General features: G+C 35.7%; 1 protein-coding gene and 1 non-coding gene across 2 annotated transcripts in view; both read right to left on the bottom strand.

Annotated features, from left to right (window-relative positions):
* The window catches only part of RTN1 (reticulon 1), a 358434-nt gene that overhangs the window by 298341 nt on the left and 33580 nt on the right, over positions 1-26513 (bottom strand). The gene's annotated exons all lie outside the window — the stretch shown is intronic.
* LOC118830417 lies at positions 8691-8797 on the bottom strand. The gene has a single exon (XR_005009053.1). It is a non-coding gene; the product is annotated as a U6 spliceosomal RNA (small nuclear RNA).

Here is a 26513-nt window from a genome sequence, read left to right on the forward strand (position 1 = left end):
CATGTTGGTCTTTAAAAATAAATTGTATGAATCTATTTTTCCAATGATTGAGATTTGACCAAATCTAGAGTTGCAAGTATTTCACCAGATGCCAATCCCATTCTTATAAAAAAGATTCTATTCATTACAAGGCCAATGAAATCCAAATGTTTCCAAGTCATTTTCTCTCACTAATAATGCTTATGAATGCCCAGAACATTTTACCAGGATTCTATTGTGTTTATTCCAATTTTTTTCCTTTTTATAGATGTAGCAGTCTGAGGGGCAATTCGGACATTCAGGTAGGTTCTCTGGATTTTATTATAGAACGTCCTCCCCATAACCTTACGGAGTAGTCTCCCTCAAGTATATATACCATCAAGGAGGAGAGAGTAAGTAGAAAGGGAGCCCTTTGATAGGGCTAACATTTGAAGAATACATATGGAGGGGCAGCTAGGTGATGCAGTGAATACAGCACCGGCCCTGGAGTCAGGAGGACCTGAGTTCAAATATGACCTCAAACACTTGACATGTACTAGCTCTGTGATGTTGGGCAAGTCACTTAACCCCAATTGCCTTGCCTTCCCTCCTCCCCACCAAAAAAAGAATACATATGGAGAGGCAACTTCCACCTCCAACACTGCAGAGATTCTGGTATCTTCCCATAATATCCCTGAACTGCTCCTCAACAGGCAAGATGTCTTGTCTAGGCACACTGTTCTAGTGGTTAGTTGTGGTCTCTGCTGCCTCTTAGTCCAGTGAATTCCTTGACAATGGCTTTACTCTTTCAGAAATAATGGGATCCCTTGCCCAAGAAAAAGCAAGAAGTCTCACTAACTCTGTACCCTGGGAGTCTTACCTCTATGGCCAACCATCTTTTGAAGAGCAGGATCTCAATTCCAGACCAGCAAAACCCTCTCTGTTCTCTCAACTCACTCTACCCTAAGTCTGGGGTTCAGAAAGCTGTGACCTCAAATTTGCCTCTCAGACTGCATTCAAGCATATGTTTCCTATGGTCTGTGTTTCTGCAGAAGGATGCTGTGGCTGATGATGCACTCTGCAAAAAATATAAAGACAGAAAGAGATTTCTCAAAAATTCAAGATTTTCATCTAGAGTTGATGTCTAAGGGCTGACTGCCTGCTGCCAACCTTCCTTTTTAAAGGCCATTCATTGTGGTCTGTCGGTTGCCTTCATCCAATGAACAATAATAATCCATTGTACTAACAGGATGTCTAGAAAACTCCTTTATATTCCATTAATAGTAATTAGAAAAAAAATCCTAATTTCATCAGGGAGTATTCTAATCTACTTCCTTTGCAGAGAAAAACAGATTCATTTTGCCAAATATATGTTCATTTCAGTATTTTCCAAAAAGCTTCCTAACTTTGGACAACCAAATGAAAAATATCACAGAAGTAAAAGAGACCTTAGAAGGCTTTCTACTCTAATTCACATTACAAATGAAAAAACTGAAGCCCATCTCATGGCCCACCCATCTTATTTTGCAGATAGGGAAACTAAGGCCTGAGGTCAATACATAATACCTGGCTCTACGTCAAGAGGTTCATGTTTTCATTTCCATTTAAATGACCAAACATGTATTAAGCACCTATGATGTATAAGATGTTTGGTACCAGGGAAACAAGAAAAGTAAGGAAACAAATATTTATTAAGTGCTTACTATGTGCCAGGAAATCAGGGAGATTCATCTTCATGAGTTCAAATCAAGCCTGGGCAAGACAACCTTGTTTGCCTCAGTTTCCTCATCTGTAAAATTAGCTGGAGAAGGAAAGAGCAAAGTACTCCAGTATCCTTGCCAATCACGAGGAGTCAGAGATGACGGAAAAACAACTCCACAACGATTATGTGCCAGGTACTCTGGTAAGGGCTTTTCAAATACTATCTCATTTGATCCTCGAAGCAACCTTGAGAGGCAGGTGGTATAATTATCTCCATTTTACAAGTGAGGAAATTGAGGTATAAAGTTAAATGACTTGTCCAGGATCTCAGAACTAGTCAGTTTCTGAGGTCACATTTTAACTCAGATCTTCCTGATTCCAGGTTCGGTGTTCCACTCACTGCAACACCATCTCTGGGATGAATAAAAATGGTTCTTGACCTCAAGAAACTTACATGTTTGTAGGAGAAATTACAGAGATACAAGCATGGATATGCTAATAAATATTTAACAACCAGCTCTCCAGAAAAAAAATTATTCAAGACATACTTTTAAATTTAATCTGCATTATTAACATTTTATCCACCACTTTCTCAAGTCCAGGCAACCAAAACCGAATAAATTAAGCCCTGACATATAGCTGTTTGTCAATTTCCAAGACATAAATACCCATGCTAAAAAAATTAACAATCGACTCGGAGAGCCAGTTTGAAGTAGCTCCAGCGTAGCTCAGCACAAACAACAATAATACAAATGAAAATATAAGTAGATAGAAAATCACCCCAGTTACTAATAACCAATTTCTTCTTAGTTTTCCTTGTAATATCTTATACATGTGCAAGATATGTGACCTGTCTGTCTTGCAGAATATAAATTCCTTGAAGTCAATGACTGTTTCATTTTTATGTCTCCACCCCTATCTGGCATAGTCCCTTGGACCCAATGGGAACTTCCTATTCTCCTTTGAAATGAACTGAGAACAAAACGCTAAGAGATCCTGTGATTAACTGTGACTGGGGGAGAGATCAATCAGTCACTCAGTTAGCAAACATAATGCAAAGACAAAAGTAAAAACAGTCCCCACCCTCCAGGAACTTGCATTCTAATGGGGGGAACAACACGAACATGACAACTTACATATGTGTGTATATGTATATTTGGGTGTGTGTGTATAAATTGGAAGGGAGAAGAAAAGAAATCATGTATTAGTGGTGCTTGAACTGAGTGTTGAAGAATTCTAAGAGAGAGGAGTAGAGAAGGCTTGTCCGTGGGAGGGAGCATTCTAGGTATGAGAGACAGCTGGGACAAAGGCTCAGGCAGGAGATGCTGTTTCATGTGTACTGAATGCTAAGTACGCCAGGTTTCAGAGTTCCACGGGGAGGGAAGGGGCAGTGAGTATAAAATGCAACAGGACTGGAAAGGTAGGAAGAAGCCAAGTTTTGAAGACATTTAAATATCAGACAAAGCAGTTTATATTTGATCTTAAAGGTTCAAGCCACTGGAGTTTATTGTAATTTAGGGAATCACTTTGGTGACTGTATGGAGGATTGATTGGAGTGGGGAGAGATTTGAAGCAGAGACAAAACAAGAGGTTATTGCAAAAAGAGTTGGGGGGAGAGGTGATAAGGATCCCAACTAGGGTGGGGCTGTGTAAGAGGAGAGTAGAAATATATAGGAAAGGGATCAGGGAAGCCTTCATGGAGGAGATGATAACTAAATAGGGCCTTCAAGAATAAGACTTAAATTAAATAGGTAGGAGCAGCTAAGGGGCACAGTGGAAAAAGCACCAGCCCTGAAGTCAGGAGAACTTGAGTTCAAATTCAGCCTCAGACACTTACTAGCTGTGTGACTCTGGGCAGTGGCTTAACCCCAATTGCCTCTAAAAAAAATTAAATAAGTAAATATGAGGGAAGAAGCCAAAGCAAAGCTGGGGCTGTTAGAGACAGCAATTTGATCACCTATATTACAGGTGTAGGTATAGGCCTTTAGACAAACAACTCTACTGTATTCCTCCCAAGAGTATTACCCTAACTACCCTGCCTGTGAATTCAATAATAAGTATAGCTTTCTTCTGGTAATGATAAAGGTAGTGATTCTTTTCTCTAGTCAGAAGAAAAGAGAGTATGTCATAAGATCACAGATTTAGAATTTGAAAGGTCCTTAGAAATTTTTTAGTCCAACCCACTCCTTTTTTTTTAAGGAGAGAGAGATTTAATGAGAACTAGCAAACACATGGACTTTGGGGAAATTTTTATCTCAGTGCAAACATTATTGATGTAAATCCATCAATAATAACTGATACTAATTGAGACTATAATTCTTAATAGTAAATGTAAAGATATAAAACGCAAGAATTTCTGCCAATGGGATGAAATTAGGTTCCTTCTCATGGGTTCAGGTGTCCTACTTTAAAATAAGACCATGCAGTCTTCCCAGCTCCCAACCAAGAAGAGGAAGAGAGAGAGAGAAGGAGAGAGGGATTAAAAGAAAGAAATAAAAAACATTTCCTCATGTCCTTCCACCCATCAAAAAAAGGACAAAGAGAGCTTGCACCTGTTATTCTGTGCAACAGAAAGAAAGGAGTGTGTGCTATCTGCTATTTCTCTACTCTCTTATTTTAAGAATAATTTTTAATCATGAAGCTAACATCAACATTAACATTTCCAAATGCACAGAAGAACAGGAAAAGTTTGTACGTGAAGCTGGGAAAATATATATATTAAATTGACACATGTGTCAATTTAATATATTGGTACCAAAGTGCCCCACTTGTCTGTTTTGCTTCTAAACTTCTTTAGATTGTCTTCTATTTTTTAAATGTTTCATTGGTGTTCTTTACCTCTTGTATCTAATTACTTTTGCATTACATATCACTACCGATCCACTTCCCCCACTACTCTTACACCCATAATAAAAACCCTCCCTTGTAACAAATAAGTATGGGGGGGAAAATCAATTAAATCCACACACTGACCATGTCCAAAAATGTATTAGTCTGCACTTCTTGTGAATCACCTCTCTACCAAGGAGTGGGAAATGGGCTTCATCATTAATTTTCCAAATTCCTGATTAATCAGAATTCTTAAGTCTTTCCTTTATTTTATTATAGCTATTATATAAATTGTCCTGGCTCTGTTCAATTTACTTGTCATCATTTCATATAAGCATTCCCCAGGGTTCTCTGAAATCGTCCCATTCATCAAATCTCCAGGCACAATTTCATTAATATACCACAGTTTGTTCAGCCATGCTCTAATTGATAGGTCCCCTACATTGTTTTCCAGTTCTTTACTCCCACAAAAAGTCCTGCTATAATTATTTCAGTACCTGTGTCCTTTTTTTCTTTGATCTTTCTAGGAGTATTCCTTTGCTCTCTTTAGGGATATAGTAATGCCACTGAGACAAGGGGTATACCCAGTTTAGTCACTTTCGGTTCCAAATTGCTTTCCTGAACAGCCTAGTGTGCCTGTCCTTCCAGAGGCCCGCCAATGATTATCATTTTCCATTTTTGTCATCTTTACCAATCTGATAGATATGCAGTGTAATCTCAAGGTTATTTTTAACAGGCATTTCTCTAATCATTAGTGATTGAGAGCATTATCATATCATTATTAGTACCTTGCATTTGTCTTCAGAAAACTTTTTTTATTTCCTTTGACAGTCAATATCCGGAGAAAGAACTATGGAGTCTGAATACAGATCAAAGTACGCTATTTTCACTTTTTTTTTCCTTCTCATGTTTCCCTTTTGTTTGTATTCTTCTTGCACAACATGACTTATGTGTAAATATGTTTAACATGATTGTATGTGTATAACCAGATTGCTTGTTGTCTTGGGGAGAGGGAAAGGAAGAGAGAGAGGGAGAAAAGTTTAGAACTCAAAATCTTACAAAAATGAATGTTGAAAACTATTTTTACATGTAATTGGAAAAAAAAACAAAATGCTATTAAATAAAAAAGAGTTGGAAATCTAACACTCTTCTTTAGGAACTGGACAAATATAATAGAATAATTCAATTAAATTTAATTAAAAAGCATTTATTATAAGTATCTACTATGGTCAAGGCACTATGCTAGACAGTGAAGATACAAAGACCAAAAAATAATCTCTAACCTCAAGGATTTTGCATTCTACTATGTAATAAATGAAAAAAATTACAGATGAATCAACTATTGAAAAAATGGATTTAATGGACTCATGAAAAAGAACTGAACAGGAATGTTAGAGTAAATATACTTATTTTTCAAGCTTGTATAGCAGCTTTTGCTCTACTTCATAAAGAACTCATAAATAGATCTTTAAAAGGAGAAAAACTTGGAGACTTTAACTTTTCATTTTTCCCTTTGATTCATAGCTATGGTTTCATCAGTTACAGACCATAATGTAATACAAATTGTAATGAATCAAGAAAATATGAATTAAAAAAACTTGCAGACTTAGAAATTAAAAAATAATACACTAAATAACTAAAATGAAGAGGAATTCACCAAGAATGGAGAGGAAATAAATTATCATAAATGATTATTCCCCATCACATATACTAACAAACTGAATACTCAAACGTCATGGATGAATAATACAAAAATACTGAAATTAAAAAACAGGAAATGTATAACCTAAACAAACTAATCTCAGGAAAAGAAAATGAGCAAGGCATAAATGACTTTCTATAGGATGAGACAGATTTATAAGTGAATTCTAGCAACCATTCAAACAACATAAAAAATCCCTCTGCTACAGAAATTGTGTTCAAAAATGTAAAAAGACATACTATGAAATTCCTTATAAAAGACAGATATGGTCTTGATATCCAACCCAGGAAAGGACAAATCAGAGAAAAAGAATAAACCATGGTACAGAATCACTAATGAATATTGATGCTAAATTACCAAATAAAATATTGGCAAAGACTCTAAAGTAATATATGCAAAAAGTTATTCATCATGATTAATATGAATGCAAGGATAGTTCAACACTTTAAAAAATCAATTAGCATAATAAATCATATTACTAATGGAATAATAAAAACCTATATGATTACATCAAGAGATGCAGAAACAAACCTTTGATAAAATTCAACACTCATATCTGCTATTAAAAACTTTAAAAGTACAAGAATGAAATATTCCTTTCTTAATATGACCAAAAGCACCTATCTAAAACTAATATGTAGAGTTTTTATAATGGAGAAAAATTTTATATACTCCCAGTATGACCAGGAATGAAGGATGCTCATTGTCACCATTATTACTTGACATAATACTAGAAATGCCAACTATAGTAATAAAATGGAAACAAAATAAAGTGAGTTAGCATTGGCAAAGAAGAGGAAAAAAGGTCTCCTTTTGTAGATTCTATAATGGCTTACCTTTACAACCACAGAGAACAAACAAAATTGGTCAAGAATAAAAGCATAAAAATTGATTAAGATAATAGCTTCATCAAAGTAGGGAGACAAAAAATAAATCCATAAATAGCATCAGTATTTCCTGATATTACTAAGGAAATGTGAGAGAAATTAATTGGAAGAGAAATATAATTTAAAATAACTTTCAAAAGTACACTAAACCACTAGGAGTTAGCCTATCAACACATATATAGGATTTATATAAATACAATCAAAATAATTTGTACAAAATTAAAGGAAGATTTAAATAACTGGGAATATATTCAACATTTATGGCGGAACCAAATTAACATGGTAAAGAAAACAACACTAACTAAATTAATCTACATATTTAACCGATAGCAATAAGAACACTCTGTAGAATGAGCCAAAATAAAAACAAAATTTCTATAGAGAAACAAAAGTCTAAACATATAGAGAAGCAAAGAAAAAAGTCAAAAAGAAGGGGGAGGTTCGCATCACCCGATCTCAAATTATATTATAAAATATTTATCACAAGTCTTTGGTATTAAATAAAAAAATATAAAGGAGATTAATGGAATAGATGAGATCTATAAAATTAAAAAGCAAAGGCATCTAGCAGTTTAGTGCCCAATAAGCACAAGAATGCAAACTACTGGGGAAACAACTCTATTCAACAAAATCTACTAGCAAAACTAGAAACAAACAAATAAAAAATAAGTCTGGATCAGGCTCTTATACCATATTCCACAACAAATTCTAAATGAATAAAAAGCCACAAAATTTTCAAGTCTTTTAATGGAAGATTATATCTTTCACAAATTAGAAAGGTAAATCTATTTACTAGATTTTTATGCCTGGAGAAAGCAGCATACATTGTACACGCTTCATTTGAACACAGAATGGAACTGAAGATGGGTAGAGTCTGGGAAGAAAGTCACCTGTGTTACTGCTATAGGGTAGGGAATAAAAAAGGAAAGGAGTGTCCTATCTGAAAGCTTCAAATTTTAATTAATCATTCTTGCTAATTAGGTGCTAAACTCGGTTGTTTATGTGATACAAAGGACCACCTGTGCTTTCATCACTCTAGGGCAAAGTTCCAGTTGAACTGCTCTAGTTATGGCTCTGCAGGAATAAAAAGCCATCTAGTAATCATTGCAAACTTTATTTTACGCTGTTTTGTTTAACCGTTCAGGGAGGATATCCTGTATTTACGATTTGTTTAGTTTTTTTTTTCTTCTGCACTAAAAAACTGCATCCCTCCAACATCCAAAAATAAATAAATAAAATTCATTCATTGTTCCAACATTATAAAGAATGGTCAGGTTCCCAAGCCACTCTACAAAAGCCATTATTTAACATATAATGTAGATTATCTAGAATACTAGAACTGTACTTAGTACAATCAGCCTTGACCACCTCTATCTTGATCACAGAAAATTTTTGCTTGTTAGTTTATAAATTTCAATTTCAATTTCAACTTCAACAAATGTTAATTACTTCATTAAACATATTGCATTGTCCTGGGAACTGAGAAAGGTGCTTCGATATTTTGTAGAGAATTCAAATAAATGAACAGTTTAAGAAATAAAGACCCTGACAGTGCTAATGAATGGTGGCTTTTTTCTGCTATAAAATAATTCTTTTTTTTCTTTTTTCTTTTTAAAAACATGGAAAGCTTCACGAATTTGCGTGTCATCCTTGCGCAGGGGCCATGCTAATTTTCTCTGTATCGTTCCAATTTTAGTATATGTGCTGCCGAAGCGAGCACCTATAAAATAATTCTACTCTGACATTGCTCACACAACAGACATATATTAAACATAGGACTATGGCCAGGACCTTTTCAGTATGAGATGTTTGGATGGGTTTAGATTAATCCTCTGTCTAAATCCTTGTTGAAAAGTATGAGGTTTGGAGGGGTTTTTTGCCCATCTTCTTTCTTAGTCAAGGAAAAGATGTATGGAGCTACCATGCAATTTAGATAACAAGTGAGATTATGCCTGCCCAGGAGATTTGAATGAGAGTCTGCTGTGGGGGTCAGAAGGAAAGTCTGCTATGGGGGTCAGGAGGAGATACAGAGAGGAGCATAGGCAGGGGCCAGGAGGATGATGTCCGCAGCTTCATCCAATGGATGCAGACAAGAGAGTAACAACCAGAGTGAACGATAACTTCGCTTGTCAGTGAACTTTTTCCCCAGATGAGATTTTATTTCCTTCTCTGCTTCTATCCAGAATGATGAAGATTTAAATACAAAGTTTCCTGTTTCTCTTTTAAGCTGTTTTTTTTTGCTTTTTCAGTATTTTTAAGTCTACTTTTCAAGAGATAAAAGATGAGATTGATCTCGATTGTTCTACATATAAGTCTTTAATTATAGTCAGAGACCTCAAATGGGACAGCTCTGGCTGCTCTATATGTATAAAACTTAACTAGCTGTAAAGTCACTTTTCTGGTTTGGCAGAAGTGGCCACTTGAGGGTCTGACACGCAATTTTTTTAATACATTTTATTAATAACCTTATAACATCCCCAAAAGAGGAAAGAAAGGATTTCCCTATGGATTGATTGTGGCAGCCACTTGCACCTTTGATCTAAGCTCTATTCTGCTCCAGACCTGAGAAATGAGGAGAGGGAAGAGGGGGGAAGGGAAGTAGAGGACCACTGCCAAAGGGGAGGATCTTGGTTAAAACCAAGTCCAGAGGCCAGACATAAATCTTGTGAGTATTCAGCTCTTCCCACTCATAGGGATGGTTGGGGAGGGGAAGAGTAACCTTCAGCCATCTGTCCACAATGACACCTTTTGGTTATATAAGGGTAAAAGGCTAGTGTTTCAATATCAATAACAATCGATGCTAAGATCACAATGTGAAAGGTCATAGAGAAGCCCACCTCCCCTGTATGAACTCCAGAAAACACCTGAAAAGACCCAAGAAAGAACAATGAAAAAGAAAACTGGGTGGGGGGAGAGGGAATTAGAAGATTCCCCATCCAATCCAAAAAGACTAGTAGAAATGGGAAGAAAGACAGCTCCAAGGAAGCTAGCATGAGCTTAACGCAGAAACTAACATAGGTGGGGAGGGGAGCCACACCAGGGAAGCTATGACTAATTCAGGTCAATAAGAAAACCAGTGAAGGTGGGGAAAGCAGTCATGACAGGAAAGCCAGTGTGAGCTCCCACAAATGAACCTGAAGCAAGCCAGTGCTCTAAATGGAAAGGGGATGAGGGGAAGAGTTGAAAGCCAAGACGAGATCCGGTAACTGGGGACATAAAGGCAGATCTTGGCTCTAGCCTATTGGAATCTCGCAAACGACACTAGACAGAGGTACAGAGCCTGGCTATGTAGTCTTTAGAATAATGGGAGCTGCAGCAGGAGCCAGGACCAACTTAACTCCAGGATGTCAGGGTTTTGTGCAGAAGGCTTGCGACCAGCTTTATCTCCAACATCCACTGACATCCCACAGCAGAGGACAGAATCAGCTCTTAATGGGGATTCTGAAGGAATCCTCAGGGAGCTGGAGGAAATTAAAACAAAGAGAAATTCTGGGTGTGGCTTTATACTGTTTCTTTTTACTTTTTGTAGAATTCTTAAGAGAGCAAACAAAAAGGAATCTACTAAGGAGGGGAGCGAGGAAAAGGAAGGACTTAATATTTGGCATAAATGAGGTACATGAAAAGAAAAGTGTACAAACATGAAGGAAGGGTGAAGAGAAGTGGACATTTCATGACTTCATATTTATCTGAATCAAATCATGGAATGAATACTTACATAAATACAACACAAAGTTTGGTTTTTAAACACATTAATATCAGCAAGGAAGCAGGCAGGGGAAATGAAAGGTTATATATAGAAAGGCATGAGGGAGAATAGAGGAATTCTATTCATAAATAATGCCTTTAATGCTTCCACTTTTTTCCATTTTATGAGGTTATATGCCCTGGCACATGGTCAGTTTCCATAAATGTGCCATATACAGTGAAGATATGTATATTCCTTTCTATTTCTATTCAGTAACTGCCAGGACCATATATCTTAATTTTATAAAATTGCATTCAGGTACTTGCTTTTACATTTTTGTTAGGTTTTTCTAGATCTGAAGGGTTATGATCAGCTCTACAAAGCAGAAGTTTGTTTTGTCAGTAAAGGAGATTCACAGCTTCAATGTAGTCTTCTATTCTTTGTTGTATAGGAAAACATCTGTGCTTATCAAATTCACTATAATAAATAAATATAAAAGAAAAAAATTTAAAATCTGAGTCTATGTGTAGAGCACTGTGCTGGGTACTCTGACGTAAGTAGGTGGAGTGGAGAGGAGACACATAGACCAATCAAGATAGAATCTCTTCCCTCATGAGAATCAGAATTTAATAAAGTATTTTAAACAAATAATTATAATACAAAATAATGAGCCACGAAGGCTATGATTCAAGTGTTACTTGATTTCCCTGGGGAGAAGAATGAATACTAACTGTTGAGATCAGGATAAATTTCATTAAGAAGCTATCATTTGAAATGAGACTTAAAATATTGATAAAATTTTTACCAAACCTGAAGATGAAGGAGTGCTATTCTAGTTGCACTGAAAGAGCAAAAGCCAGAAGTTAGGGCATATGAGAGGTTTACAGGGTAGATATTGGTGAGGAGAGAGATGGGTTTAATAGTAGCCAATTATTTCATTTAACTGGAACATAGAATAAATGGAGTGGAGCAAGAAGACATAAAGCTAGATAAAGCCGTGTACTCTGGTAACACCAGAGTACAGAGAATAATAGTAGCACAGTAGCATTAGCACTCTACTGAAGGAGGGGAATTAGATCTCTGGCACCAAAAAAGTAAGCATCTCCAGTGGCCTAGGGTATGGTCAAACTGTTTGAGTGACATTTCCAAGCACAAAGTGAGCAAAGGGAAATTTATGGCAATCTGTATAGTAGATCATTTGAAAATCATGTATATGTACATTAAGGACTAGTTACGAAAGTAGACCAAAATGAGACATCCTCCAGATAGAGGAGGCATAAAAAGAATAATACTTCATTTTAAGACAAGAAAATGAAAGATTTGATAAATTGTCTTAAAATAATGGTACAGACCTAAGATCTGTTATGTGTAAATATGAAAATGCAATAGACAAAGGAAAACATTCTATAAGTAAGATGTAACATGCAGTTAACTGTAACTGGTTGAAACCACAGGGAGAAAAGAATAGCCTTTCTTACATAAGGGTTAGAGTCAACTTCTGTTACTGGACACCCTAATTTTTAGGACTGACTAGAGAGAAAATAGCAATGTTATAGATTGTATTTGAATAGGCTGTTTTCTATTGTGTTTCCTTATGCCAGTCCTATTTCTTTTTAATAACTTTTGCTTGTTTGAATACCTATTTATTGTACCTGATGTCACTACTGTAGCTAATTTAACAAGTAAGGATTTTTCATCCATAAAACATTGGTGCCAAGATCCTAAATGATTGTTTCTTTCTTTTTTTGCATTTAAATCATTTTATACTGCTTGCCTATATGGGACATGCATACATAAAATTTATCTCAGATTCTTATGTACTATAGGTCATGGGATAAAATTTGTCAGTTGACCTAGAAACCTAAAGAAATCAACTCTAACTCCTTAAATCCTTATGGGGAGTCCTGTACCTCTTTGACATCTTTCCCGAGTTTGTTTTTCTTTAAGATAATCTGTTTGGCATCAAGTTAGAAAATTTTAAGGATGCCCTTTGGTATAGGAATTCAGAGGAAAATTTTCCTGGACCTCAAAGCTTTGGTATAAGACTTCTAGAGAAATCTTGGTGTGCCCTATGTAGAAAGGAATACCTAGAGAGATTTTGTCTAAATTCCAGGCAGGTTAGTCCAATAATGCACTGGGGGAATCAAGGAAAAGTTATCATTTGCACCCTGGTTAGTTTTTTTTTTCACCAAAATGGTGAGGAGTGGGTAGGTGAGACTTCTAGTAAATTCAGATCCTTAATCTCTGTGGGAAAAATATCCACATGATTTGAGAGCACTATAAGGGACTATGCTTTCCATTTGAAATAGGAAACCCAGCCTGGGAGACAGAGGTGGAATCATCCAGGGTACAAGGGCCATTCAGAGGTAAAGGAAGAGGGTGAAAAACTCAGGTTCATTTGAGACTATTAAGTTGTAGCACTTGGTACCTGACCGAGCCCAGAGTATAAGGAACCCCTTGATGGGAAAGAGATGGCAAGGGTTCCAGCCCTGCCAGGAGACCTGTGTTGCTACACAAGGACTAAAATAAATTGGTTTAATTACTCACCTAAAAGGTTAAGGGGTAGCTTTCAGTCAACTTCAGGTCCCTAATCCCTGTGGGAAATGTCCCACTTCCTCTGGGAACTCTGTAAGGACTAGGCTTTTACTCTGAGATTTTTTTTCTCTCATTTCTTTATTGTTTTGTTTAGGGGAGGCTTTTTGCAAGCATTGATATAAGTGATTATAACCTAGTAGAAATGTGTGAAATCAATAATGTTTAAGAGAAAAACTAGCTTTTAACTTATATAGACAAGAGGTTAGGATATTGCTCCTACCACAGTAGTATAATTATTGTGATCTCCATTTTACCCGTGAAGAAGCTTAGGCTCTAAGATACAGTAACATCCTTACTGTTATTAATACTTTCCCATTTTTACATTTCACCTCAGCTCTGTACTGTTCAAATCATTCCCTCCAGGTCAATGTCTTCTGGCAAACCAGGCTAAAAGTTGAGCTTTTGCCCCATTTCTCCCTATCTTCTCTGATGCAGAAAGACCCCTGATGCCAGTTAGCTCTATTCAGTGGACCCTTCAAGTTCTTGACCTCCAAACTTCCTGAACTCAGAAGACTACCTCCAAGCCTGGACATATTCAAGATGAGAGAAAGAGCACAAAATAGAAGAAACAGCCAGAAGCTCAAATTCAAATTCACCAGTTGAACCCCTTCAGACTGCCAGGGTCAGGAGGAAGGGCAGCTCTTATTTCTACTCTCAGCAGGAGAATTATGTGCCACGCATCCTGGAGAGCTGAAGGAAGGAATTGAGCCATACGCTCTCTTTCCTTTACAACTCACTCTGAACCCCACCCTTCTGCCACTGTCCTGGGATGTGGAGAGAAAAAGGAAGGACTAAAAAACCCAAAGAGAATTTGAGGCAAAGCACTAGCCACATATGGTTGGCTAGAAACAGGGAGGGCAGCTTTACAAATATTCTTGTATATTCTTCCCCTGGTTAAATATTTTCTGTCCTTAGCAAATAAAATGGGGTTCAACTGGCATAATTGTTCATAGCCTCAATTCTGTAAAGTTCTCTGGAGTTCTTGGGGAGGCTCAAACATTGTCCTTTCAAGTGACTCCCCTGTCTTTTACTCTGAAGAATCTCAAAGGGTGCCCTTAGACAGTTCTCATATAGTTCCAAACTTAACAATGTTTTGGGAAGGCCCAGGTCTACCACAGCTTGTGGGTCTGAGGAATACAATCATTCCCAATTCCAAAGTAATGCATATTCAACAAAGAAGGACATTCTACTATGCTTTTACAAGTTGTTGTGTTGCAACCCAAACAACTGGAAAAAAAGAAAAATAAATAAAATTAGAATAAACCTAGCAAAAGTGAAAAATAAAGAAAAGGCAAAGCCAAAAAACTAGCTTCTCCTCTCAAAGGAAAACTCTAGCCCCAAATGAGCTCCTCAAACACCTGTGTCTTTCTCCATGGGGATTAGGAACCTGAGGTCTGGAAGTAATCCTCCCCCTCTGGTGAGAAATCAAGCTTTCTTGGAAGAAAATTCTTAAAGTGGCAGAGCTGGAACTCTAATCCACGGTCTGTTTCTCCAAATCCCATGCTTTTGCTGCTATTAATCATCACCGTGTGTTTGTGAGACATATGGAAATATTCCTGCTTTACATGTCAGTATCTTTAAATCCCAGCCACTTATCTTTTCAAGAACACAATAGGGGACTATAACTCACAGCAAAACTTCAGCTATGAATGAAGCTTCCCTGAAATGGGGACACAATATGGTAAATAACAGCCGACTATGTAATACATCATATAAATTGTCAGCTGAGGTAAGTGTAGTTTGTGGTTGTTCGTTAGGGGAAGGAGGTGGGAATCAGTCATTGAACCAGATTCTGCCTTCTGTCTTCTGATTGACAGTGTCATCAGGAAAAGCTAACAAAAACAACAATTGCATTTCTTTTTAGAAAGCAGGAACTGAAAACTCTCCAGTGTTCTTGAAAGTAATTGTGGGAACAGAGGCTGGCCCTACACAGATTTATGAAATAACTGGGAATGTTTCTTTGGTGCTCTCTTTCCTTTCTCTCTCTCTACAATCTGCCTTTGGGCCTCCTCCAACCGACAACTTTGGCACTAGTCTTAGGTCTGCCTTCCTTGGGGTTGCGGACCTTTATGCCCATCATCACTATTAAATTCTGATCTTAGCTAGGTTATCAGTTGGAAAAACAGACACAATTTCTTAGAAAATAATTTACAAGGAATAAGTAATGAACAGCTTGATGTGCTACTCTTTCCAAAGCTATTTGTATTTTAACAAGGGCAGTGATTATTAAATGAACAGAAATTATTCTTGAATGGTAGAAATTCAAGAGCCACCTACAATCCTTAAGGAAAGACAAATGTCTCCTTTGGGAAAGGGAACACAGAATAGCATGGAACTTGAAGACCTAGGTTTGAGTCCTGGCTCTGCCATTTAAGGACTGTCTAATCTTGGGCAAGTTTCTTGCATCACCTTTTGCACACAAAATTTTACCGCTACTGCAAGATAGCATGACAACTAGCATTAATATCTTAAGATTATACGTTCATATTAACATCTTTATGTATAATAATGAATATCTCTTTTTACAGGGTTCAGATAGACAAGGTCCAGGGAGGATTCACTATCCCGCTTTATTGTTTTTCATGTTTAATATTCTGTGGACTATTAACCGAGGAGGGGAAAAGACTTTTTTGTGCTTGAAAAAGAATATTAGGATAGAAGCACTTCTATAGACTCACTCAAATTGTCTTCAGGACAAGTCCAATAGAAGAAAGAATGACAAAATGAACACTTCATCCTATTCCAACATGTTTTTCATTTCTTCCACCAGATGTCAATACTTTGGAAGCTTTTCTTTAATGTAGTTTGGATACTGTATTTAATATAGATAAATCTATTATGTTTTTTGGATGGTTGTGGGCAACTGTTCTATATGAAATAATATTCCTCACAATTTTATTGAATGGTTTCTCAAAGATGTTTGAGGGTTATCTGTAGTGTAGTGATGTTAATTTATAAAGGATAATGAGCTTCTTCTGGTATATCATTTTAGTCACTTGCTTTCTAGTTACTTAATGTTCAACTTTTTCAACTTGCTCTAATATGTTGCTCAATTTTTACCACCCCCTTTCATATTCTGTATTAGTCAATAAGCCAGGGATGCTAAAAATAACTTTTCTGTAATTTTTGTGGAAATGACCCAATCCTGAATTGCTTTCATAAACCTCTCTGCTTCCATACCCAAATATGCATGAATTAGCCTCTTATGTCCAGTGTTTGCAAATATGTTGTTGGTTGAGTTCATCTTAATACCCCCATAGAGAACATTCTTATTTCAACTATTAGATCATAGGCATTTCATAGGCTCTATGAAGAAATAAAACTACATTTTCTTACATTCAACCAATCCAGGGATGGACACCTATTGCCAGACTTTAATATTGCTTTCTAAAATGAGGCTGTGTGTCCCCAAAGTATTTTGGTAAATGTTTACCCTGTTTACTATGTGCCCTGAGCACTCTTTTTCTTTTCGGGTGATGAAAGGTTAGCCTTTGGGTAATGAGCCTTGTGTTTCATTAACATTGCATGGTTTTTGTGTGCGTACACCTTCTTTATCCATTATTGTCTACTTTTCTATGCCAAAAGTATGCTATAAAACTGGTATTACATTGGCATTAATTGCCCTAAATGCATTTGTTCCATTAAGCTTAGATTGCAGGATGCCAGGCAGTCTTTTGACAAACACAGCCATTCTTAACGCTCAGTTTCTCTTGCCTGGAGAAAATTTAGGCAAAGGTCAATTTGACCTTTTCATTTTGAGTTTAAAGCCTTCAATCTGGATTCTTCTCTGGTACACAGTCCAAATGTTTCCACAAGATGAAAGAGATGTTTCGTGTGGAACTGTATGATTTTATGCCACTCATGTACATCAAGTGATTGATACAATAGTTTCACTTGAAAAATTTACTTAATTCTCTTCAAGAGATCATAATGGGTTCAAGGATAGGGAGAACTACAGTGTTTAAATTGTTTCAACGAAAATACTATGCTTTGTCTCAATTTTCTTGCCATTGTGTTGGTGATATGTTTAGAATAAATTTCAGTTTTCCATGTGAATATCAAATATTCTAGCATTCTCACTATATTTTGGCATGATAAATAGTAATAATGATGACAACTAAGATAAGCTAGAATTGATATAGCAACTTAAGGTTTACAAAGGGCGTTAGAAATATTTTATCCTCATAGCAACCCTGGGAGGTAAGTGGAAATATTCTGGAAATATTCCAGGTTATTTCCTTTCTAATCTAAGCAGCTGTTAAATTTCCATGAAGGGTACCCCATAGAACACAAGCAAAAAAGATACTGGGATAGATGATTGAGGGGCTCCATGGAACAGGAGGCCAATGACCTCATCCTTTTAACTTAGGCTTCCTGTTCACTGAAGTGTGACTAACAAAAGAAAACTGCACATTAAAAGTATGTTGGCATATTTTAGAATTTGCTTTCAAAATAAATAATGCAACTTTACCTATCTATAGATTAATACGATACTATGTGCTTAATGTGTCTATCAATACTTGTTCAGAATAGTTTTTCTATCAAGTCCTTTATGGGACTACACTGATACATAATTACAATTTAACTAGACAGTTTGTCTAATAACATTGAGAAAATAATTACATTTTATTGCTTCGAGGGGACTTATTTTTTCAAAAAGAAAATATTTTTCTTTTAAAGGGGAGGAAACTTGCAATTTATAGTACCACTGCATAAAATATTATACAAGCAGTAAACACAGCTGCCTCACAAGATGTCACCATTCAACCAAATCTCCTCAGAATGTTGGTCTGTCAGACTCATCTACTCTTGACAGACAAATGGAACCCACTCTCAGAAGCTTACCTATGTAAATATTTTCCTGAAAATGAGAAAGAGAGCCTCAGAATCATAGGACGTTAGCTTTAAAAGGGACCTTAGAGATCATTTATTCTGATGGCCTTGTTTGACAAGTGAGGAAACTGAGTCAGAGAGTTTAGACTCATGGAGCTTCAGAACAAAGATCTTAGAGATCATTCAACTAATTCAGCCAGTTGGTAGCTTAATACAAATATCCTGACTCCTCCCAGAGACCACAGTCTATGGAGATATCAAAGAAGAATTTCACCAATAGGTGTATCTTAGCCAGAGGAGCTGCTACATAATATTGTGTATATATTCAGGGGTGTTGTGAAGCTTAAATAAGATAATGGATATAAAGCACATTGTGAACCTTAAAAGACTTTATAAAATGCCAATTTAGTAATAGTAGTAGTTGTAGTTGTAGATACTTCCAGCCACCAGGACTTCAGTCTAGTGATGAATTCATTCTGAGCCTTCTACTTCACTCCTGATGAGCTCAAACAACGTTTATAAATCAATTGAGAGGTGTGTTGGTAAATATTTAATAATCAGACTTTGTAGGGGGAGAAATGTAAGTATAATATGCTTTTATTCTACTTAATTTTATTTATTCTGCATTATTAACACTTCATTAAGTTTAGACAATAAACAAGACAACAAATCAAGCGCTGATTTGTAGCAACTGCCAATTTCTGAAGTGAAAATGCTCACACTGGAAACTTAACAATCAGCTCTCCCAAGTGGTTAGGGCTGGCTCCAGTGTATTACTCTTTTGGCCATGTAAGAAACAAATTATATAGTCTCTGTGATTTTATGTAGCTATTCTTTGTGAGCCATGAGTTTATCCCAGTGTGTACCATGCATTTTTTTCTTCCCCAAATAAGCTTTTTTTTGTTTAACAAAGACTTGATAGAATTAAATGAAACAAAAGTAAGTAACATTACAATGGAGATTACTATCACAATTCAAAATTGCATGGAGGATAGGTATAAATTGCATCCCCTAGAAAACAACTCTATACAGTAAAATCCTATAATAATACATATTAGCCTTTTTCTTTTACAGTAAGTCTACAATAGATGCCAATTATATCCCAATACTCATCTGGTTACAAAAAGCAGTCATTTTAACTCACCCGTCCAAGAGTTTACAAAACATTAAATAAAAGAGTTGCAGGATATCAATTTATTCTTGCAGTTTATAGTACCACTACATAACAGAATGAGCCAACAGCAATAATGATAAAATAAAAAATATTATAATAATATAGTATCCATTTCATGGAAGGGTAGAATGGCAAACAAAGGGGATACCAGCCATTCTTGTGTACAGTGGAGATTCTGTGTGCTTTAAGAATGTTCTGAGACCTGTGAAGGCCTGGCAGGAAGCCTAAAATGCTGGCCAAAGTCAGCCATGTGAGAAGCGAGAAAGATACTCGAGAGGACAATGGAGGGCTGAACTGGTTCACCAAGAGGTCATGATGTGGAAAGGAGGAGAGTGTGGCCAGCATCGGACTGATGACCTGGGAGAGAACTAAGGTGTTAAGTGACCAATTGCAGGTTACCATTATAGAGGAAGAGTATAGCTTGGCATCAGAGGGCACATAGAGTGGTGAAAGACATATTTACAGTCAATAACCATCTTTGTGCATGGCTGAGGAGAGCTGAAAGAGTAAGTCATGAGAAATGACTAAGTCAAGGCAGGGAAGTTTGGATATTTGATGGAATATCTATATTTATTTGTATGTTGAAGTCACCTAATATGAAGGCAGGAGATGGGGAGGAGAGAAAGATTGTGAGCCAGGTACTGAACTCATTAAGGAAGGAAGGATAATATCCTGTGGGTCTGTAGACAATAGCTACTAGGACTTTGAAAAGGAAGAGGGGTTATCAAGTGATGGTGGTAGGGGGAGGACCTGGAAGTGGCAAAGAGCAAGCAGTATTTCAAGAGCTCCCCCTGCCCCCCGCCATTCAGGGGAATGCTTTAATAGCAGAGTATGGGGCATGAATTGTCCTACCTATACCCCCTGCTTACCCTTGCACTTTGCCTGTGAAAACAATTCCATAATTTGTTTATTTTGTTTATATTTTACCAAGTGTTATAGGCATTTTGTGTAGGAGAAAATCATAAGAGAAGATTAAGGTCCATCAGAGTTCCTCTAGTCTAACCTACCACATTTCATACAGGAAACTTCTCTAGAACATCCCCAACAGGTATGATTGAGAACCAATTATGTACTGAGGCAGCAAAATCCATTCCTGGGTAGCTCTAATCGTTAAGCAGTTCTTTCTTACTTGAAGGGAGGGAGTGCCTATCAAGTGTGGTATGGCTGAACAAACCACAGTACATAAATGTAATGGAACATTATTGTGCTGTAAGAAATTATAAAATGGATGGTTTCCCAAAAAAGTGGGAAGATTTCTATAAACTGATGTGGGGTGAAGTGAGCAAAACTAGGAGAACAACTTGCACTATGACATTTTAAAGACCAACAACCTGGAAAAATTTAAGAATGCTGATCATGCAATGACCAATCACAATTTCAGAGGACAAGTGATGAAGCATGGAACCCGCATACTGAAAGATCATAGATGCAAGAGGCGGAATATAATTTTGGACATGAAAAATAAGGGAATTTGTTTTGTTTTACTAGGTATATTTGTTATAAGGTGTTTTTCTTTTCTCCAAGGTGGGGAATCTTATTAATTAAAAAATAAAACAATTTTTAAAATTCTTTTTTAAACAAAAATCTGAATCCTGTAATTTTTACTCATTGGTCTTCATTATGCCTCATAAGACTAATCCATCTACCACATGAGAGCCCTTCATGTACCTGAAGACAGTTCTCATGTTCTGCCTCTCACCATAAAAGGCTTGCATTAAATTATTTGGGCCAGTCGAGAAAAACTGATAAATATATAAGGCTTATATTTAGTGCTTTGCTTTCTTCATTAATTCAGCAGCCCAATATGTTTCCAATTATCTTAAGGTTTTTCAGTCTCTTCTATCAAGAGGAAACGAGTGTGTTAAATCATTAATATCTTGGTGTGAATTAGTGTAATGTGTTATGCTTTGATGAGCTGCCTATGTCTTTTCCCTTAACACACTCTACATTGCATTCAAACTATTACCTGTTGCCTGAATTCATCCAATATTTTCCCATCTCTTTGTATTCTTCCAATCTGTTCCCTCATACCTGAAAGACACTCCCTCACCATCTCCCTTACTCATCTACCTTAAAAGAATGAAAAAATCAGTTTCGTTTTTGTTCCTTGCATCCTCAGCACCTAGCACATAGTAGGTGCTTAATAAATGTTTGTTGGGACACTGGTTGATTGAAATGCTTCTCTTTCTTCAAGGCTTAGCTCAGGTGCCACTTCTTCCACAATGCCTTCCCTTCCCAACTAAGTATACTTTCACTTCAAAAAGCCACTTTTGTTCAAATTTTCCAGACCAGACAGACCATAAAAACAGGTCTTTCTAGGATTATCTAGATACAGATCCTTGATTTTCTAATATCATCAATATTTTCAGAATGACAGTATTTATACCCACTCTTATCAGATGGTATACCGTAAGTTCTAAGACAATGAAATAGCTCTCAAACTGCAGGCAAAAAGATACATTAAAAATTTAAAAAGTAACAAAGATAAATACTGTATGATAAGTTTCACTTCATTCAGTCACTGAAACATGAGAGATGTTTTTTATACATCTAATGAATAAGAAAGCAAATGGATGCTAAGTATATGTTCACGAGGTAATAAAATTAAAGTCATAGCTTTCCTGTTTTCTCTCTAAATTGTTGGTAAACCAGAGGTTCTACTTGCTATAGATCAATTAATCAATTAATTAGCAAGTTAATTAATTATACTATCCTTTATACTTCTGTTTCCAAAGCTGATTGTTATTCAATAACAACAAAAAAAACTGTTCTGATTATAGCCATCAGTAAATGAAAGTATGTTTGCATTTTTCCAGGTATATTCAAATTTCCTAATTCTTGCATTTCTCACTAGGAAACGAGGTTGAACAAAATGTTCATTTGCCACTGATGAACACAAAATCCTGATTAGGAAAGTGAAATGTAAATGTAAACCAAAGTATAACCAATAAATATGCTAACAATTCATATGAATGTCTGCTATAGACATTCACCGTAGCTCTTTAGCTGTACCAGACATACTTTAAATAAATCTATTAAGCTCTATAAGTATTTAATAAGTAATAAAAATAACAAGTATTATTATTATAAGTATATTATTATAAGTATTTATTATATCAATGTTCAGAAATATAATTAATAAGTTTTTCCATAAGTTAGTATAACAGTTACATATTGATGTTTATGTCAAAAAGAAACATTTTAAGGCTCTAAATATGAACACCTTTGAAACAGGCTTAGATTTTGTGATGCAATTATCAACCATGATTGTCTACTTGTACAAAGTTTTCTATTTCCTATTTAATTTTCATAATAATAATGCCTGGAAGAATGAAACCAAGAAAAGTAAAATTGTTTTTTAAACTCCCTTCCCCTCTGTGAACAATAGGAATGACAACACTTTCAGGACAATATTCTCTCACAGGCCATACTCTGGTCATCCACAAGAGATATGAGATGGGCAAAGGGCTTGAAGATGATGAAATTGAAAAGAGGGAATGCTGGACCTCACCTAGCAACTATTCCCTACTATTATTAGTAACTACTACTCATGTTGCCAAGATGTCAAGAACAACTAGGCTTGAGAAAATGGTGTCCCATGAAATAATTCAGAGACTATTAGTAACTTTGGACAGAGCAGTTTCAGTTGAGTGATGATGTTGGAAACCAGATTTCAGAGTTGAGAAATAATCGAGAGAGGAAGTGGCAACCATGAGTGGCACATTTTTCTAGGAATTTGTCTGGGAAAAGAACAACATATATAGTATGTTTATAGTTCACAATATAGAAACAACCAGTTTGTGATATAAGGAAAGGAGGCATTATATACCTATTTTTCAGATAAGAAATCCAAGCCTTCATGAAGATAATTCATCTTATCTTATATTACATTATATTTTCTCCACATTATATATACATATATATTTATATAGTATATCTAAGTGTGATATATATAACATACACACACATATATAGTGCCTGTGCATATTTCTGACACTAGTTTAAGTAGTCTATTGAAGATTCTTTTAAGGTTCTTTCAAGTTTTATACTGTCTAATGGGAATGGGTGGTCCTGAACCATTGATTGTTTTCCTATCAACTGTAGTCAGAGGACTTACATGTGAATCTCAATTCACCCAGTTACTATGGAAGGATAAAGCCTGCTCCTTTTCTTGAGCAGCAGTGAGTGTCCTGCTCTACAACTTTAATCTCTTATGGGGACCAACTAGAGTTTTCTCTTGCAAAAAAAAAAATACTGCCCAGGTCAGCATACTAATGGAGCCTATGAGAAGAAGAAAATTACAAGTTTCTGAAAAGTTCCAAATCTGCTCAAATATACAAAAGCCTTACATTCTTTTAATAGACTGCTACTATGATTTTAAGGAGACAGACTGATGCTCCAAATTTTTCTCTGAATAAAATCATAATTGGAGACCTTGAAAATCAACTTTCCTCACTTACCTTCCTTACCCATTTATCTGGAGGCAAAGTTTAGGTTTTTAAGTTAACAACAGCCTAATGCAATGGAAAAGGTCCCAGAGAAGAGTTAAAAGACATGTTTGAGCCCTGATTTATGTTATCTATATGATCTTGAACAATTTATTGATCTTTACGGAACCTTGGTTTTATCATTTGAAAAATGTACATAAAATACCTCCCCTGGTTATACTGCAGATGGGTTGAGATCCAAAATGGGGTTATGTATGTAAAATGTTTTATAACTATAAAGCAAAATATAAATGAGTAGCCATAATTAGCAGAGCATAATAGAAATAGAAATACACACGGTATTGCATGATATTGCCTGCAGGGTAGAAGGGTAACAAAATTCATTGGCATGATTCAATCCTCAAAACATTGTGGGATAAGTATGCCTGTTCTTTCAAATTTAGAATTTGTACTCTGTGATGGTCCCTACTTAAATAGAAGTCATAGTCTATATTTTAGTCAAAATCAATCTCTACGGCAATAATGGTATGAAGTGATGTTACTTCACGTTGTTCAAGATTCAGAATCATGAGCAATATTCATTCATTGTGACTGTGGAGCCTCTGGTGTTGCTCTTATAAAAATTTTGAAGGACAAGAGAGATGCTGTTGGACTAGAGGCAGGCTAATGTTATCTTGATTTTCTTTAAAAAGGGGTGGGGGGGAAGGTGAAGTCTTCAAATTACACATCAGAGATTTTGACTTTGATTCTTGGCAGAATTCTAGGACATATGAATAAACAAATGTTTCAGAACATTTAAGAAAAGTGATGGTCACTGAATAGAAACATGAATTCATTCATAACAAATTAGATTCATTTTCCTTTTTAACCAGAGAAATAACATAAATATAGCATACCTACATTTAAGAATAGTATTTGGCAAACTCATGATATATTTGTGGACGAGATGAAAATGTGTGGACTTAGAATGCTTTAGAATTAGTTGAACAATCTGACCCAAAGAACAGTAACTAATGGAGTAAAGTCAGGAATGTCTCGAGTGCAGCATCCCCAAAACCTTGGGCTGCAAATATCAGGCCAGTTTGTACGCCATGATCTCTGGGTATGTTTATTACAAGTCATCTTGAAACCATCATGGACATCACATACATCCTGCAGGAATAAACCTTATATTACTTGCTATTACAGTTTTAAGGCTGTTTTCTGGTATAAACTTATTCTCCATTTATATTACTATTCTTTTATCTTGAGGATTTTCAAATAAATTGGTTAGAAATACTGGTTAGTCATTCAGTTGAGTTTCTATGAGAATGTAGCCAGTATGCCAGCAGTAGAAGAGAAGAAATTCACATCTGAGATTCTTTCCTTACAAAGGTTATCTAGAAATACTGTTAGAAATGAAGTGATGTGTGCAATGGAACTGTAAGTGTTTTTATCATTTAATATAGCACTTGTTAGCCAGGAAAAAGTAAATATTCTGTATCATAAATATGTATTCATTTTTATTGATGGGTTAGATGGCTAAAATTTTCTATAAATGAATTTCTGTCTCTCAGAAAGAGAGCTTGTAAAACTTTCCTACTATTTTCCATCACATATTTGTGTGAGTAAGCACTTTCACTTTATTCTTATTTTAAATCAAAGTACAGAAATAAATTTGATGTGTAATCAGATTTAAGACTATGTTTGGTATTGAGCCAAATGTTGCAAACTTTTATTAAAATTTCAAAGTCCAACACTGAAATTAAATTTATAGGTGATTGTTATGTTAAACATCTTCCAAGTTGTAGCTTGTTTATCATTATATTCACAAAATATGTAAAATTAAGAAATTTAATACGAAATTTTGCAGACAGTAAACATATGAGGTCTTGCAAGATTCTTTTAATTCTTATAGAATGTTCCACACAAAATATTTGTTAATTATTTTACAATTAAGGTTTTATGATTTTATATTTAGTGTTTGAATAATTATAGGCAGAACAAAATTTTATATTTTATAATTACAATTATAGACTATATACGTATATTTTAATTTGGAGTTTTAGGGGACAAAAGTTATCATTGTATTTGTTATAAGTGCTTATTCAAAATATGTAAAAGACTATTATGAGTGGTATAATACCTTGAGGGTTCACAACACATTTTGTTGTTGTTTTGTTGTTGTGAGGAGTATGAGGAACAAAAAACACTGGGAGCCACTGATCTAGAACTATTCTAATACTGCCACGTCTGCACTGGTAGATGGAGTCAACTTCTCAGGAGCTCCCTGTGACAATGAAATCACAGCTTTCATCAGAAAGGAGGGGAAAGAATTTTTTTTAAAAAAAATATTCTTCCAAGGCCACTCCCTTGAAATGTAGTATTTATTCATTTATATAAATTTTAATGTTGTGTTGTGTTTTTCTCCTGAGGTGAGAGCTGACATTACTTCTGAATATTCAATTCATTCTAAATCTAGAAAAAAAATCATTCAAAATGTCTAATAAAAAAGGGGAAAGTATTCCAGTAACAGAAAAAGCAATCCATTGCTATACAGTCAGGAGTCAGAAATGTCCTAAGTTCAGATTTACCCTAGCTGTGTGTCTCTGAGCAACTCACTTAATTTCTGCCTGCCTCAGTTTCTTCAACTGTAAAATGGGGATAATAACAGCACCTTCCTCCCAGGGTTGTTATGAGGAACAAATGAGACGAGACTTGT

Source organism: Trichosurus vulpecula, chromosome 8 (genome assembly GCF_011100635.1).
Source record: "Trichosurus vulpecula isolate mTriVul1 chromosome 8, mTriVul1.pri, whole genome shotgun sequence".
Lineage (NCBI taxonomy): Eukaryota > Metazoa > Chordata > Mammalia > Diprotodontia > Phalangeridae > Trichosurus > Trichosurus vulpecula.